This window comes from Taudactylus pleione, unplaced genomic scaffold (genome assembly GCF_031769625.1).
Source record: "Taudactylus pleione unplaced genomic scaffold, aTauple2 ptg000176l, whole genome shotgun sequence".
Classification (NCBI taxonomy): Eukaryota; Metazoa; Chordata; class Amphibia; order Anura; family Myobatrachidae; genus Taudactylus; species Taudactylus pleione.
The window spans coordinates 5,200,189-5,215,776 of record NW_028284578.1 but is presented as its reverse complement, the minus strand read 5'-3'; positions in this window follow the sequence as shown (position 1 = coordinate 5,215,776).

Genomic DNA, 15,588 nt, shown 5'->3' with positions numbered 1-15,588 from the left:
AAATATGTGTTCTGAGCTGCAATAATTCCCTTAAAACTGCTGATCCTCCCTTACATTTCACTGTGCTGTATATTTCAGATTAACCTCACTACCACACTTCCGTTTCAGACTGCTTCAGCCACAAGTGAGTGCTGGGTGACATCATACAATTTTGCATGTTGCATTCCAAAGTGTTCTGTGTTACTTTCAGCTCAGGAAAATGAACACATGCCATGATGCAAGAGACATAAATACTTCAATTGACATTTAACAAACACCTTGACAAAACCATTTTTCTAAAACAACATGACATTACGAAATAAAGTGCACTAAATTCCAAAATACTGTATATGAAATACTTAGAATACCATGCAGGATGTAGGATACCTAAAATAGTATTTCCCGTGTCATTTTAGCAAAAATAAGTATCTTACTGTATGTCAGAATTTTTCAGGTCCCTCATTACGACATGCGTCTGCCACCATATATTGTTTCTACAAACACAGGACCTGATTCAGACCCGGACGCTTAGAAGCGATCACTCGTAGCTGGCCAATGTTCGCATTCTGCGCGTGCGTATGCATTGCAGTGCGCATACCAGATGTGTACGCTCAGGAAGCATTCGCTCATTGTGCATAGACTGCTCAGCAGAGTGAGTGACAGGAGAAGCCGTCTGTGGGTGGTGACAGCAGGGCCGCGGCAGGCCCGGGTAAAGGGGGCATGGCCTAATGTGTGGCCATGCCCCTTCGAGAAAAAAAAATAAAATAAAGTTTTTTGCGGCGCTGCGCGCTGGCGAGGGGGGAGCTCTGAGCCCCCTCAGCCCGGCGCATAACCAGTGGGGGGCGTGATCAGCTTGATCGCTCCTCCCACAAGCATAGGAGATTGCTGTGGCTGCTTCATAGCAGCCGCGAGCAGTATCCCAGTGCATTCCAGCACACAGCAGCGTGTTCTGGGCTGCTGTGGTGAAAGAGGGGGGAGTGGTACCGGACCCGTGCCCCACCACGCCTCTCCAGCAAGCCTGGGCCCGGGTAATTTGCCCCCCTCTCAGCGCACCTGGGTGACAGGAGCAGGCCACTAGAACGGGGGAGTGGAGGTGCGAATACAGGTGCGCCTGAGTGTGTCAATGCTGTTTCACAGGCGTGCATAATTAAAAGGAAGCGTCATTGTACACATCACCTGGCTGTTTTTTACACTGAAGTGATTGTAGTGCTTGAGGTACAGTAGGGTATAGTCTACCTCAAGCCCTGCGATCGCTTCCAATGCTAACTGATGTACCGATGCTTGCATACACTTCCTGGAGATGACCTGCATTAATGGGCGTCTTAAGACAGGCTGGTGGGTGTCTGCATACACAAAGTGATCACATGCCAAGACAGAGTGGGCGTGCTTATGCCTTGCCGTGCGATCGCATGCCATGCCGTCACTTTGCCGAATTTGCATATGTTGGGTGGGAAAGAAAGCATCTAGCGAGCAAGTCTGCATGAGCTCCACAGTTCACTATTGCCATACACAAATGCTATCATCTCTTACAGGAAACCATGGCAGTGCTAGAAATGATAGCAATAATAGTAATCGCATTCAACATCTTTGCATGTGTGTAAGGAAGGAAATTGAAGGACCAAACACAGTGGTCCTGGAAGATAGTCTGGTATTAAGGCTTTTATCCAGAGTTCATCTCCAGTGGTGTAGAAGAGACATGAGCACGGGGAAACTTTTTCGTATCACCATGGAGCATACTTTAGTTGCCATGGTAAACAGAATTTGTGTCAGCTTGCTCTAGGTTACTCGTCTGTGTCTCACCATGCCCTCAGAACCCCATTGCTTTAGTTATCCATGGTTCCAAACACAGTAGCATGAATAATTTATAAAACAAATAAATAAAATATGATTCATTAATCAATAATTAAATGTCTATGAAAAGTATGTTCCTGGCATCACCGGGCCAGAATGGGACTTTCCCAAAAATCAAAGCCTCTTATTTTGCGTTAAAAAAACTTAAAATTGTTTCCAGTATCTATGCTGATTATTTTAGCTAGAACCAACAGTCATTTATATAGCACACATATTTTGCATCGCTTTTCAGAAAATAGTTTTTGGTTATGAGCATCAGTCCCTGTCCCAGAGGAGCTTGTAATCAATATTCCCTACTACAAGTAGACACACTCATATACTGTACATTAGGGTTAATTTTGGTCAGAAGCCAATCAACCAGTAGGGTTTTGGATAGAGAAGGAAACTTGAGCCCCCACAAAACCCACACCAACACGAGGAGGACGTACAAACTTCACACAGATAGGGCTAACATATTAGTGTTGTGAGGCATCAAGCTAACCGTATCCTAAAGTCAGTCTAGTGGAAAAGTTAACATTTTAAATAAATATGTCCTGTGACAGAGAAAAAATTGGAACTGCCGCTAGCAAGGAAAAAACTAAATATCGCCAAAGCAGTTATGCGATTCAGCTGTCAAAGAGTGGTAAAAGTTAATTCACTGCTTTACCAGACCAGTATTTGCAAATGTAGGCAAATGTGAACCGGTTTAGGGTTTCAGTTCCACCAAAGTGTGAAAAAATGAAATATCACTGTACTTTAAAAATAGATTTATATTTCAAATTAACAAAAAATATTTGAAAACTATATTGGGCATTTAAATGCTTTTGTTCTGTTATCACCTTTCTGAGATGCCAGCAGAAACTCGGTAATCAGCTAAAACAACAGTTTATTCTGCCAATATAGAACTTTGCATTTGATAAATCCAGCTCTGACTGTAGGTAAACTTTGGAATTTATAAATCTATCTTGTAAGGAATCATTCTATAGGCTAGATTTATTAAGCAGTGGGTTTTGTAAGCCACCAAATCTCCTTGGTTTTGACTTCAAAATTTAAAATGGCAATAATATTAAATGCAAAACATAGTTTTACATTTAATATTATTGGCATATTTAATTTTGGTGCCAAAACCATGGAAACTCGGTAGCTTGTAAAACTTGTTAGTAATATATTAGTGTAGATTTACAATTTTGCAATTATGAGCATCTATGCAAAACAGTGTGAATATAATGGGGTGTGGTACAACAGATCAACAATGTAAAGGTCAACACCAGATGGTCGACATGGAATAGGCTGACTGACAAAAGATTGACAGTGTAAAAGGTCGACAAGAACAATAGGTCAACAAGTTCAGCTGGTCAACACACTTGGTTGACACAAAAATTGCCGATTTTGTTTTATTTAATCGTAATCCTAACCCTAACTTTCCCCCAAGTGCCTAACCCTCCCACAAGAGCCTAACCCTAACCCTTCCCCAGGGGCCTAACCCTCCCACAAGAGCCTAAACCTAACCCTATCCTAACCCTAACCCTCCCCCTAGTGTCTAATCCTAACCATCCCCTACAACAGCTTAACCCTAATCTTCCCCCAAGTGCCAAACTCTAACCCTCACCATAAACATAACCTTAAAAATGTTGAAAAAAAAAACATGTTTGTGTGTCAACCATTTGAACCTGTCAACCTTTTAACAATGTCGACCTATGCACTGTTGACCTTTTGTCAGTCAACATTTTGTATCTGTTGCCCTTTTGTACTTTTCAACCTATTGCATGTCGACCATCTGGTGTCAACCCATTGACTGTTGACCTTCACATTGACTATCTTCTATCCGGGTACCATATAATGAGGAGTGAGTGCACTTTATGTGAAAGAGTGAGCTTAAACACTTAGGCAGTGTAGATTGGGTAGAAGTGCATGGAACGATTGGGTGACATTATGAAATTAACCCTATCAGTGTGGTCTTAGGGGTTTTTTGGGTATAAGTGATATTGATAGTTTGAACCTAGGCAGGCTTTTTTTTCTGTGATCTGGGAGCATAAAAGTGTTGTTGATGCTCTGCAATATATTGGACTGTACCTGTGCATTTTGACTTTATACTTTTTTTCCCCTTTACTTTTGCTTGCACTTTACCCTGCTTCTATGTCCGTGCCGGCACCACAGATCCATGCTAGTGCCCACCCAGTACTTGATTCTGCAGGGCACCCAGCATGGCTGTGGTTTCTCACAGATGTGCCTCCTCCTTTCCTGCAGTCTCTGGGGCTGCCCAAGTGTCCTTTAAATCTGCCACAGTTAGGGGGGTGTCATCCTGTGGCACCTTCTTTTGGTGCACACATTAGTACTCAGCTAGCACCCCTAGTGGCTCAGCTGAATGCCATTTGTGAAGCTTGCTCCTGCTGCCTCTTCCTCTGTCTACCTACTCCTCCTCTTTCTCAGTCATCACTGGGTCATGCTGCTGCCTTGTCTTCCCATCCTCTTCTTTCAGATTAAGATGGCGGTTGCATTGTAGAGGAGGTGGATTATGCTGGTTTGCTCTCCTTGATTCTGCCCACTGTGTCGACTGACGAAGAGTCCTCAGGTGATTGATAAAGACTGGGTCCTTGGTTTGCAACTTAATTCCTGGTCTTCATCCAGTGCTAGTTCCGGATGTTCCAGGCAATGCAAGCCTAAAAACTTAAGGTGATGGTGTTCTCCCAGGGGGTTGGGTTAGCAATGATAGCTTTGGGGGTGTGGCAGTAGCAGTGATAGTCTTCAGGTGGATCCTAGGGATGTCATTCACTGCGCTAATACTATAGTTCTCAAGGGTCTTTGGCCACACAAGAGTGACAGGATTCCTAGGGGCAAATATGTGCATGTATTTGCCCTTATGTCCAAGGCTCGTAGGGCTTTAACAGCTGTGTTAAAGAAGGGGGCGTTGGTAAGGATGTTCTTATGTAAACTGGTTAAACAGTTTCTATATTTTCACCATCTGTTATTTGGAGACGCATCCTTTGGAGTCCATGAATTTGATCTGTTGGTAAGGTTGTTCACTGTTCTTATGTAAACTGGTTAAACAGTTTCTATATTTTCACCACGTGTTATTTGGAGATGCATCATTCACAGGCTTTTCTGTTTCTTTCAGGGTGCAATTTGGAAGTGTTATGATAAGGATTTTTATTGTAAGCAGCATGGCTTGCGAATTATAAACCTCGGCTGTAAAGATGTTGAGGATTGGTTTGAGGTGACACAGCCAGACCCCACTGCTGTGGAATCTTTGGGCCATGGCATTCAGCTTCTCCCCTTGATTCTCCTTCTCTCACCTTTAAGATTAATGGGCAAAAATTTAATTTTTATGCATATAACGGCAATAGTGCCTCTGGGGCTCGGTGTCATTTTTGACACCTTCGCTTGCATTGTGAAGCTCTTCACCCATTCCGGGACTGCCCTAAGTTGTCTGGACCAGCCCTGGTCACCAGACCATGTTGCTCTGGGGATCCTCTGTAAGGCAATCTCACCTATTAGTAAGGCAGCCATGGTTAAGTGGTTAGAGTGGCACCCACTTTGTGAGGTGGTACAGTTTTTGAGAGCTGGTCTATTAATGATGGCATTCCGGAATTCCTTTCCAGGGTACGTTATTAGGCCTTCGATGAGGCTTTGGTACTTGTTGAGATGCACTGCCTGGAAGCTCTATTGGGTTAGGGGTAGAGTTCAATTGATGTACTGTTGAATCCGCCTTTCGTCTGCTGCCGCTGCACTCAGATGCTCTCCGATTCATGAGTTTTAGGCTAGAAAATAGATTTCATGTTGACAAATACCTTCCCATGGGTTGTTCTATCTCATGCATATTTTGAGATATTTGTGGTAGCCCATTACCTTGATAATTTCCTGGTGTGAGTTCATCTGGTTCTCCCTGTTGCGAGAAGCTTGTGTTTTTTTCCACCTTTTATTCTGAATTAATGGTTTCTATCTCTTTTGATAAAATGGAGGGTTCCTGTACTCAATTTTAGTATCTGGGTATCAAGATTGATACCATCACCTGCTGTTGCAAGTTGCCAACTGAGAAAATTTCTACACTTCATGACACAATCGTCCAGGTGCTTGCTGCAGGTAAAGTTACCCTGTGACAGGGCCAGTCCCTTCTAGGTCTCCTTAATTTAACATTTTGGGTTGTACCCATGGGCAAGGTTTTTTGGCATAAACTTGAGTAGGCTAAATCAGGTATTCGCAAGGAGCATCACTATAGCAAGCTATCGTATGAAATTAAGTAGGATCTCCATATTTGGGATACCTTCTTGTCTGACTTGAATGGAGTGAAGTTTTAGCTTACACCTCCCTTATCCAGTTTGAAATTCCAACTTTTTACTGATGTGCCGAGTTCCACTTAATTTGGCGCCTTCTTTGAGGGTTTCCGGTCAGTCTCCCCATAGCTAGCTAATTAGGTAACTTCGGTGCTCACCAGTAATCTCTTTTTGTGCTGGAGATCTTCGCTATTGTTGTTGCTTTGGAATTGTGGGGCAAGTGTTTTCCTAGGAATTACCATGTTATCTTTGAATGCATTAATATGGGGGTAGTTCACACCATAAAAATCGCTAGTATTCCTCTTCACTGCTGGGCCTTCGACTCCTTACGCAGATGATTTTGCAGTGCTTTTAGCTTAACATTTACTTAGGCTGGGTGTCATATACCTGGTTTGGACAATTCTATAGTAGATGCAGTCTTGCAGTTTCAATGGAATCGGTTTATGGATTTTGCTCCCTCAGTTGCCCATATCAGTGATATTAGCCCATCTCATTGTTGCCATGTTATCTTGCCAGAATGTTGATGCTGGCAAAGCATTCATGATTAGTCACTATTTCAATAACTTTTATCTTTTTGTTGCAGGAGACCATTTAGATGTATGCCCCATATGGTTTGTGGGGCATTCTTTTGTAACCTGGCCTCTATGGCCCTGATTCAGAGCCGGACACTCTGACCAGAGCGCTCGCTCTGAATCAGGGCCCACCTCCATAAATATGGAGCATCCTCCTGGACGCTCGTATAGCTGTGGGTCACCATCGCCACTGCGAGCAGAAGCCTGCGGTTGAGTTTCTCAACCACAAGGCCAGGAGTGATTTTGGCTCTATCAGAGCCAAAATCACTCCCACTGACATCACTAGTGATGTCAGTGGGGCCGGCTTCTGACGGTAGGCGTTCCCTTGGGAACGCCTCCGTCTGGGAGGCACACCCCCGGCACGCCCACAAAAGGGGCGTGCTGTCGATCAACATCGACAGCACGCCCCCTTTGATAAGACACTACGAGCGAAGGAAAGTCCTTCGTTCGTCGCGTCTCGCGCATGCGCACGACGGAGCTCCCTCCATTGTGCGCATGCGCAGTGCACACCATCGACCCACTTGCGAGCGGACAGCCGCTCGCGAGTGGGTCTGAATCAGGCCCTATGTCACCATCTGCCTTGGACAACACTTTTTTTTTCGCTGTTTACTTAATTATGTGTTGAGGCAAGAGTTGGGAGTCCCTCGTGCCTTGTTTGAAGTCAGTTTCAGAGTCCTTTGACCCTAACTGGGGCTTTGGTTATTCACTTCATATAGAATGATTTGGGGACCATATCATCCCTTGAGCTGCGGTTTGCAGGTTTCTGGTTGGTGGCCTTGGTGCTCCATTGTTTAGTCAGCTGTTCCTAGATATGTTTGGTGTGAGAATGTCTCAGTCGTTGTTATGGTGAGTTGCAGGGGAAGGTTAACGCCTTGGTCTCCAAAAATGTTTTAGAGTTAGGGGGGGGGTTGTGGTTGAGCATCCTTTGATACATTTTGAGGATGTTCACTTGTTAAGTGTTGATGGAGTGCACTTGATGGACAAAGTGAATTTTGTTTTTAGAATAATTTTTAGAGTTTTAGAAAGCCTTGTTTAATATTTTTTATGGTGTCAAGCCCAACTGTGAGGGTGGTCCAGCTTTGTTGTGAAGAAACAGCAGTTTGGTGGTTATTGCGCTGCAATCATACAGATGTGTTCCCCTTTCAGTACATTAGGCTGATTTTTACCCTACTGAGGTCAGTGTCAATGGCTGTCTGACCAAGCCTTTTAGTTGCTATACTGGCTGGGGAGATGGAAACCTATTACTTGCCATTGTGAAGGGCATTTGGCCATGCAAGTTGTTGTTGTCATCTTTTTGGCATAAGATGTATTGTCACTGACCAGCTGCTGTTCTTTATTTGCCACCATATATTTTTTAGTTTAATTTTAAATAAAAGGTTGACCAGCTTTAATTCCACATGGTTGTCTGTGTCTTTATTTTTAGATAAATTGCTGCTATACTATAGATGTTCAGTGAACAGCATTTAATACCAATCTGACATGTACTGATAATGTGTTAATTTACTATAACACAGAATGTTTCTACTGAAGAGTCCTACATTAATAAGGGCTCAGTCAGGACCCATGTGGCTCCTGTAGAAAGTACAGGTTGTGTTTTGAAAGATAAACTGCCCTTTTTGTAATTCAGAATAAAGTTAGACATTTAAAAACTACAGTACTTAACCACTTGCCTGGCATGACCATTTCAGAAATACCCACCGGCAATCTACTGGCAGCCTCCAGCTCACACAGGGCAATGCCCTCTGCACCCACATTTCCCCTGCCACCAGTCTCCTCCTCCCAACTCAGCCACAGAAGGGCATTCCTAACACTCTTCCTAAATCCTGAATTTAAGGTGCTCAGGACAGTTGCAGCTTCACACATTTCGCTTCCAGTTATACTGTGATGGTTGCCAACCTCACCTCCCCCCAGTCTCCTCACCTCTACAAGGCAACATAACCAAGGTTGGGCGAATGGTACCGCTGCCCAGAGTGCAAGGACTAAGGGATGTTAGTTGCCCCCCTCCCCTTGCTCTTGCATTTGGTTTGCAGGGTACCTAGAACAGTCAGCTACTTCCTCATGCTAACAACCTAGCCCCCTCACCATAACTTCAAATGTTCTGGGGGCATGGCAGACAGAAGGAGGAGTATAGCACTGCTACAACCCTGTTGGGCGATCCACAGGAATGCCCATGCCCTCTCTTCCTGCACGAAGTGTATGCAAGAAGGGGCTTATGTTAATAATTTTACAAAAATAAACTTTACTGTGTTAACATACACAAATGTGGCCTCATACCCTTTGGTTCGCACTAAAAAAACAACTGGGAGCAACAAAACTACTTTGCTAGATTGCACTAATCAATTTGGAGGCAACATTTGAGCGTGCAAATGAGTCTGAATCTGTATATGAAGTGCTATGATGCAGTGGCAATGTTTTTTTCTCACGCCAAGTTCTGTCGTGCTTCATTTGTGACCTTGCATGTGTTTAATACTAATTTTCATGCAGTCACAGCTTAGCATCTGTAGTAGCATCTGTAGTAGAATTTGAATGGTGTTCCATTTCATCTGCGATTGGAATAAGCAAAATTTGCAGAAAAAGTTGCTACGCTACACCACTCAGAGTGGCTCAATTGCAGTGGATGTCTCGCGTCATGTGGCATATTGAGTATAAGATGTAAATTTACTAATGGTCAATTTTAGATTGATTTTAAAATCAATTGAAATTGATGGGATTTCCAATGGCAAATTCTACATATTTATCAACTTTTTATCATATTTAAATCGAAGTTAAACCCCAAGTCATTGTCAGTCGGATTTTGTAAATGCCGTCTGTTTTGATCATTTATTGGCAAACCGATGTCAGAACCTAAAACATGATGGCAAATCCATCCAAAGAAGAAGCACTGTATAGATCACTATGATCTGTGCAGGCTTCTTAGTATAACAAGTAAAGAAAGAGTTTAAAAAACGATTGGATAACTACCCTGGACCTTTCAGCCTGGTCTGGCCATGGAAAATTGAGGGTAAAACTGTCATGGAGCCCCCCTATTTTCCATTAACCAGCACCAAGCTATATCAGCTGGGGGGCTGCACCATAGCAGGGAGACACACAGTGTTGGGGCCCCTTGCCATAATGTAAAACCAGCCCCAAACTAATCAGCCCAGAGCAGAAAATCCTTAGAAAGAGGGAAACATAATGGGGTCCCACCTACCAATGATCTTCCAGCCTTGGGTTGAAAGCCCAGGGCTATTCCCAGCACCCCTGGAGGTAGTGAGTGTGAGATTATTGGTGTCAAAAATAGATTTTAATATTGTTCCTTATAATGAGACTACAGGTCCCAGCCAGCCTGCCCTGGCATGCTGGCACTTGTGGAACAACACGTGCCAGCTAGTGCCAGCATGCTCGGACATTAAAGGCCTGCTGTAATCTGTGTTCCTCCTGTGAAGAAAATATTACAATAACTATAGGACACACACACCTAATAGGTTAATCCTTTATTAAAATGCATACACACACAAATACATATTAGGGGTAGTAGTGAAATGTTATATTTTTGTTTATGCTTTTGACTTAGCAGTGAAGTGTAAGCAGTTAATAAAACATTTGCTAGATTTTCAAGTACAGCAGGTTTTAGTATAAATTGTTCTTCTGTCTCCTAGATACTGTAGTCCAGCTGTGCATCTGCAGGTCCGGCTCTGCACCTAGAGCATATGTGTTTGTTTAACATCATCACACACTCTCTCTGGAGACTATCAACAATTCACATATTCAGACAGTTACGTTTTGTGCCTGCTCCCACAGGTCTACAACTTTTCGGATTTCTTTTTTTTTTCACAGCCAGGAAAGGGCTTTGTTTTAGTATTCTAGTCAGCTGCCGGCCGCTCTCATTCATACAAACCATTATTGTCCTAGGTCTAATTGACTTCATGTTGAATCACTGCACTTTTCATGCTTGGCTAATCTTGCCCTATCTGAGTATGGGCTCAGCGCACAGGAAGCCTCAAGCATGCAGTTTAAGGTCGACCTTTGGTGAGCTGGAGCCCCCAAGGTGTCAACTGGTAACAGAATGAAATGTTAAGGTTCTCAATTTTATCAGCCTTTTACCACATTTATAATTAATGACCTATTAAACTCCTAATAATGCAGATGCTGCTATACAAAGAGATGGAAATCCTAAAATAATCTGTTTACACCCACCAGCGAACATGAAGACCGGAGGAAATTGTCCTCAGGGGAATACAAATGTTAGCAGAAGAATTTATTACATGCCAAAAAGATACATTTTCCATTTACTGTGTGTTTACTGTACATCAAAGATGTAGTATCATTAGTTGTTGTTATTGACATTTATTTGTATTGATCCAGCATATTATGTTGCATTTTAAAATTGGAAACAAACCTAGTAATGAAACAAAATTCAAGTATCCCCTTGATGTATCTAAGGGAGGAATAAAGCAGCAGAGCCATAACTAGGGGTGCGTGAGCGGTGCAGCTGCACAGAGCGTTGCTTCGTGGGCTGCACCGCCGCTCACCCACAACTCCTGCATCTGGCTAGCAGGGTGCCTGTAACATAACCCTGCTGCCAGACTCTCTGCAGCAGTGCCGGCTGGAGTCTCCTTAGGATGCTCCAGACGGTCACAACACTGCCCTTACAGCACCCTGAGCATCCTGAGGATGCTCCGGGCATTGCTGTAATCACCTGCTCCTGGCACCGGATGCAGGACATGCCCCTTCCATGTGACATCATACAGAGGGGCCCTGGCCTGCATCGGGCTCCGGGATTGCTAGCTACGGCACAGCACAGAAGATATTGACGAAATATTCGGCAGCCCCTGTAGCCGGCATTGGAATGCAAAACTCAGTAAGCTAACCTATGGGCTAAAATAGACCATGGAAATTGGGTCACTGCGCTCATTGTGCATGGCTTAAAGTAGCGCTGCTGTATTCGGAGAGGTGTCCTGTCTTTCTTATGTAATATTATCAGTTAATAACCTACGGGCTAACCTAAGCCTATGACCTACTCTAAGGCTGGCTACAAATTAGATGATATATTGGATGATATCATTCCGACGCGGATTGAAACGACATATCATTCATATCGTCTATCGTGTGTGCATGTACGTCATCCGCGACGCCGTTCCTTCGGCTTTGCTATGCATTAGATGGGGACAACATCGCTGATAAATGAATGCAGGTAAGTAGAGGATGGAAAGCTATATCGTGTGGTTGTACACTGGATCGTGCAGTGTGTACTGCTGATCGCTACAGTATATCGTTCCATAGGGCCTCAGGTCAGCTTGGATTCACATCATTCTGATGTGGACCCAGCCTAACACAATATTTAACTGGAAATAAATCCTTTGCATGCCTCCTTGCTGTCCGCCACTCCTTCTGGGCAGAATCTTATCAGGGCAAGGCATTATTTAAAGTTTGACAATTTAGTCGATAATATCATATCTCATCTGTATAAAAAAATTGTGATGTGATAAATAGACCCTTGAGTGTTAACAGACAGGCAGAGAGGTAGAAAAGCTTTAATTAAAAGCTTACAATCTATGATCAGTATTATATAGCCAAGTATAAAGAGGCTCAGTGATTGTTGTAACCAGCAGTGTAGATGCAGGAGTAGTAAATATATATATAATGGGGACTGTAGCCTACATTTAATGTAAACTTCATCTATCTGCTTAAAAAAAAAGTAAACAGACAAATGTAGTTGCTCTAATCCAAGAAGGAATGTTAATTTATGACTTTAAAATATGTACAGTACTGCACATGGTTAAGTTTATGTTATCTAGGGAGCTTTTAATTATTATCACACCTATTGCAGCAATAAGTTACTTGTAATTGCATTTATCAAAGAAATATCACCTAAGCGGCCCCTGCGACACTGGCCTGGAGGGGTAACAGTTACTTTAGCACTCTTATAGGGCCAACCTATGTGGTTATGTGCATGCTTAAGCTGGCTTGCCTGCTTGTGCATGCACAATGGACTGAAAGCCCAGACATGAGCGTTTTAATATTGCAAATCAATATGTGCAGAAGTGAACCAATGATATACATAAAATTCATTGGTCTGTTTATTTATTTTTTTTATTGTTAGTTTGTCCAGTTATGAATTCAGATACCCCTGCACCAATTGGGATGAAACCAAAGCTAGGTGATTCAGTTGGATCCTAGCCAGGTTATAGGGGGGTTAGGGTCCCAGTCGGACCTCCCGTTGGTATATGTTGGACAGAACTTTGACCCAGGGAGCATGTTCTGAGCCTTCCACTAAATGGATTTGGACAAAAACTTCACAGAGTGGTAACATTGGATTCCAGAAGACATACTTGGGGGTTAAGGTCCTTGTCGGACCTCCCGTTTTTGTACCCTGGGCAGAACTTTGACCTGGGGACGCTGGGAAGAACCCGGGGAGCCTATTCTCAGCCTTCCACTGGATGGATTTAGTTGAAAACTTCACAGAGGGTTGACAATATGTCTGGGATGCGTAATGGAGTGGCTGAGGTGACAGTCAGATCTCATGGCAAAGTACGCCAAGCAGAACTTTGACCCAGGGAGTCTGTTCTGGGAGTTACACTGGATGGATTTGGATGATCACAGAGTGGTAACACTGGATCCCTGAAGAAATACCCGGGGGTTGAGGTCCTGATCAGACCTCCCGTTGGTGTATGCTGGGTAGAACTTTGACCTGGGTTGACTGTTCTGAGCCTTCCTCTGGATGGATTTGGATGAAAACTTCACAGAGTGGTAACATTGTATCTCAGAAGACATACTAGGAGGTTGAGGTCCCGGTTGGACCATCCATTGGCGTACACTGGGAAGAACTTTAACCCAATGATGCTGGGCAGAACTTTGACCTGGGGAGCTTGTTCTTGGCCTTCCACTGGATGGGTTTGGATGAAAACTTCAGAGAGGGTGGGCAATTGGTCTGGGATGCCTAATGGAGTGGTTGGGGTTCCAGTCAGACCTCATTGGCGGAGTGAGCCGGAAAGAACTTTGACCCATGGATCCTCTTCTGGGCATTCCACTGGATGGATTTGAACAACATCACACAATAAAACTTAATAACTTGAAGATTTAAACCTGGTCAATGCTGAGTACTTCAGCTAGGGTTAATTTACTAACATTACTCCTAGTTGTAAATTTTTCACCAAAATCACTGTCAGATTCTCCCAAAACCCATCAAACGCATTCACATAATTACAGGGCCTTTTGAAGTAAGCCAACTGGTATAGTCCCACCAAAATTGGGACTGTTGGGAAGTAAGAAAATGTTTTTGTTTTAGCATGGCTCATCTATCCTGCATACATCAAACTGCATACGTTATTTCCACTCATAAAGTGCAACTTAAAAGTAAGAGCTCAAAGCGTAAATGTCACATCAAAGTCCAAACACCAAGTATTGTAAAAACACTCCCTTCATTAAATAAAATATTTAGGTTTTTCACCTAGAGTGAGCTGCTTTTAGCCATATTTATGGACTTAATTTAACAATAAAGTACATTGGTACTGTTTATTATTGCATGCACCAGATATCGTGATTCAGTGCAAAATGGAGAAGTCTAGTCTGAATAGTGGCTCATCTCAACCAGGGATTAACCGGCACAGAAGATTAGCAGATAAAGAATCCAGTATACAGCACTGTAAGTACATCACCATGGATTAACTAATGGGAAGGGGTACATTTTACCAGTAAGAACCACCTAAGTGCAAGCAGACTTTGCTTTGTACATGCAAAACTTTTAAACCAGGAACATTCTACAAATATTGTTTTTGGCTTACTTACTGTGAAATATGTCCAACAAGCAGCTCCTCTTAAATCAAAGGATAACCCATAGCCTGAACTAGGAGACAAGTAGAACTGAAATACAGGCTATATGCATACATATAAATAGATGATTATAGTGCCCAATATAAATCCACTTTAGAGAACCTGTGATTATGACCAACTGAATCCCTATTTTCTTTAGATAGTGATAAATTAAATATTTGATCCCTTTTATATATAGAAGGTGTCTGATCAGCCAACAGTAGCGTGGCAGTTGGATTCTGCCACTTAAATGTCAAAATGATAGAGGTGTTGTTAAGACCGAGCGTCTGTTAGTGCATAGTTGCGATCAAAACATGTATACAACAAGACAAAATTCCCTTGATGACGTCCAGAACAGAGGACAAAACGTTTTGGGTCTGTGCTATCCTGCCTTCATGGACCTTTATAAACATCACTGCGAGATAAGCTAAATCCGATTTCCCATTTATATAACTGAACATTTGCATATTTATTGCCTTTTATTTATTTAGTTTTTTTCTTTCTTCCGGAGTAGTAAGTGTGATAATTGTGTGGTGCGCATACAGATCAGAGTTACCTTGGTGAGGGTCTTCTTTCAGTAACGGCTCTTCACTAATGCCACACCCCAGAAGAGGGGCAAGATTTCTCCAGACACAGGGCTCTATTTATCAACATTATTTTTACTAAAATAATGTGAAAAAGGGTGTTTTCACACCCTTTTCACATTATTTTAGTATCACCTATAGTTATTACAGGGCAATTGGAGTAGAATTAGTAAAATTCTACTCCAACCCCTAAGTATCACTTATTTTTAGTAAAGCAGATTGCATTTCCCATAACTGTAATGGGAAATGTGATCTGACCATAGTTACTAAACATAAATGTGAAAAAAATACCGGGGAAAGCCCTGTGATAATAACGCCACCTGGAGGTGGCGTTATCCAGGGTCTCCCCCAGTTACCGGCCTCCTGCCCTGCTCTAACGGGGAGAGCAGAGCCAGAAGTCAGTCCCTGTAATCAGCTGTGTGGTCTAAACAGACCGCAAGCTGATTACTGTAAAAAAAAAGAAAAATAGTAAAAAAAAATAAAAAATACTTACCTGACTCCAGGGACCGGTGATCGGGCCTCCGGTGATGACTCCCCTCCGGTCAGCTGGTCTCCCATAGT